This window comes from Suncus etruscus, chromosome 3 (genome assembly GCF_024139225.1).
Source record: "Suncus etruscus isolate mSunEtr1 chromosome 3, mSunEtr1.pri.cur, whole genome shotgun sequence".
Lineage (NCBI taxonomy): Eukaryota > Metazoa > Chordata > Mammalia > Eulipotyphla > Soricidae > Suncus > Suncus etruscus.
In genome coordinates, this window is record NC_064850.1 from 117,683,116 (window position 1) to 117,686,363 (window position 3,248).

At 36.2% G+C, this 3,248-nt stretch overlaps 1 non-coding gene across 1 annotated transcript; it reads left to right on the plus strand.

Moving 5' to 3' along the window:
• The first annotated feature begins 2,447 nt into the window (after window positions 1-2,447).
• Window positions 2,448-2,580, plus strand: LOC126005072 (small nucleolar RNA SNORA51). Its single transcript, XR_007494253.1, has one exon. It is a non-coding gene; the product is annotated as a small nucleolar RNA SNORA51 (small nucleolar RNA).
• The last annotated feature ends 668 nt before the right edge of the window (window positions 2,581-3,248 follow it).

Here is a 3,248-nt window from a genome sequence, read left to right on the forward strand (position 1 = left end):
ACTAACCCCTACTTCACTTACTCATAACTAGCCAATTAATTTGTTCAAATATTCATATATTTGTGAGTGCCTAATAAGCTCTGTTAATATGTGGGTTGCTTTGGGTATAAGTGAGCTACTATGTGAGGTGTGTTTGGTATAATAGGGGATAGGTGAATTAGTTCCCAATTTCAAAACTGTTAAGAATAGTGATGACTGACAAATAAAGCAGACTACTAAAATAGAGTGTAAGTTAGCAGCTAGAGCAATCAAGCAGGGAAAGGGCAATCCAAAGGAAAAACATCCACCTTCCTGCAGTCAGTATATGAATTGCTGGGGAAGGAAGGTAAGTCATAATGGAGCTTTCTTTGAATTGGGGCAGAAAGGGCAGTGCCTTTAGAACAAAACTGGTAAAAATGAGTGAGAGAGTGATGACAGAGAAAAGCTGGGTTTTAACTCAGGTGACCTTTTAAGTTGTAGGATGGGTTATAATACACGAGGTCTGAAAAAATCAATTTCCTTATGTAGAGGGAGAGGGTTTCATTGTTAATGATGGAACTCAGGACATAAAAGAAAAGTCAGGTAGATCCTGCCTCAGGGTGTTGAGCTAAGGCCTCTCATCAAATGGACTACAAAAGTGAGTGGTGACAACAGGAAGCTTTTCAAAACAGCAGAATCTCAATACCTCTGAGAAAATAGCTTCTTCCTGCATCCTCACAGAGCCTGAGCTAAGGATTCAGTTCTCATGGCTCATCTCTTTTTCCTGTCTTTGTTCATTTCACATGCAGAGATGACAGGAATAAAATATCTGCCTTGAAGGGAAATTTGGCTTCTTCATTGTTTTTTTTAAATGCAGTTCCAAACTCATGTTATTTTAAAATTTGATTTAATTCATTTATTTTTACTTTTGGATTGGGTGCCATATCCAATGGTATTCAGAGCTTACTCCTAAATGTGTGCTCAGGGGATCCTATTGATGGGGTTTGGGGCACCATATATGGTGCCAGAGATAGAACCTGAGTTAATTGCATGCAAGACAAGAGACCTACCCATTGTGTTATCTCTAGCCAACCTTGTCTTGTGTAACACTGCTCCAAGTATAATAATGACCAAAAAAGCTGATAAAAGCAACCAAAATTAACTTGAATTTTTAATCATAATGTACCCAACCTACTAATTTCCTGATATTTGGAATTTGGAGCAATTGTTCAAAAGTAGCAGGAACAGTTGAATATATAAGAAAGCCTCATATTGAAAAAAGACAATTTAAAAATTGGGAAGCTAATATGACAAGCACAGTCTTTATTAAAATATAAATTACTTTATGTGAAGACCATGTATCACATATTTGACATAGTTGATCATAATATAATTAATTTCCAGGTAAGTAGGAGTAAAATTATTAAACAAACAAACAAGAGAAGGCAAAAGTACAGCAACAAGAAAATTTGTGAAAATTGTTGTATTTCTCAAGGACCATTAAATAATTTTATTCTCTTCTTTGTAGAAGTCAGCTCTATCTCAGCTCTGTTATTTTCTTCCCACATCAGAGTTTATACGACTTTCCAAGATCTATATCTTCCAAGTTGAAGAAACAAATAAATCTTTGTTTCTACTCGCAGATTGAACTCTGACTTCCTGTGATATTATTTTCAAACAAAATGCCCATTTATAAACATAAAGTCAGCAGGGGTTGGAAAATGGAATTCTATTGTCTCTCCACTTTCTATTTCCATCTTTTGACTCAGGGATGGTATCTAAAATGTAAAATGAAAAGAGACACTAGGGAAAAAACAATACAGGAGGAAAGGTTGCATGCCTTGCAGGCAGCCAACTGTGGTCAAATCCCCTGTTCTACATGTGGTTTCCTGAACACTTCCAAGGAGTAATCATAGAGTCAGGATTAGACCCAGAGTACTGCTGGGGTGCTAAAATTTTGTCCTCTACAGTCACAGTAATGTAGCCCAAACTCTTAGGCTAGCTCTTCATCCAATATTCTCATGTATCCCAAGTCACACATTTGTCACTTCATGAGAGCATAACAAATGTTATTATCAAAAGGGGGTCTAGAAAGATAGCACAGCAGTAGGGGCATATGCCTTGTTGCAGCTAACCCAGGAGGGAATCGGTTTCAATTTCCTGGGCATCCCATATGGTCCCCCAGCCTTCCAGGGGAAATTTTCTGAGGTGCAGAGCCAGAGAGTAACCGCTGAGCACTACTGGGGTGTGACCCAAAAACCAATCGATCAATCAATAAATAAATAAATAAAGTTTAAAAAAAGTAGAAAAGCCTGTCTAGAGTACAGGCCGTGTGGGGTGAGGAGGAAGGAACACTTGGGGGTATTGGTGATGGGAACGTTGCAACTGGTGAAGGAATATATAATATATATATATAGATATATATAATATATATATATATATATATATATATCTATATATATATATATATATATATATATATAAGATAAGGCCTCCCAATTCTTACCACAGTCTGTGTTCTTTACACTGACTATATAGAAAGAGGAGGTACAGTAAATGCACCCCATATACACCTCAACCCAGGCCCTTTGCCTGGTCTGTATTGTGAATTGGGGGACAAAAAAATAATCAAGACAAAATTAATCATTATCATACTGAAAATTTTTGTTTTCTCCATTTTGTTTATGCAGTCTATGAAATATTACTTAGAGCAAGTTTGCATTACTTCACTCAATTACAAACAGAGTAAAAACAAGATGACTTGAACAAAGTTGAAATATCATTACTTTGCTTTCCCTCCTTGTTTTCTTTCTTTTTTTTTTTTCTTGTTTTCTTTCTGATTTTAAAGTGCATTTGATTGCAAGAGGACCTGAGTGATTCTAGTCCTTTCCTCAAGCTCTCTTTTCTCTCCTGTTTGGTTTTCTGCTGGATATCAAATTTTTCTGTGCAGAGTGGAGAGTTACCTCATAACAATGAAAAGGCATGTTGAAAAAGAATCTGAGTTTTCTTTTCTAACACTCAAGTTAGAGTCAAAAAAAAAAATATTCATGTTTATTCATAGTCCTTTATTTTTTCTTTTATTTAAAGAAATAGTTTTCAGAAAGGCACTTGACACTTGGCACTTTCTATTTTCTGTGTACAGAGGCTAAGGCCTTGTAAAAGTATTGCTTTTAAATTGGGTCATTATGATGGTGGAAGACTTGTGAAGCATCAAGACAGTTTTCTTCTTGGACTTGCACTAACATGTTCAGCTGAAGAATTTAGGGGAGGGGGGTCTCTACAAGCTTCTA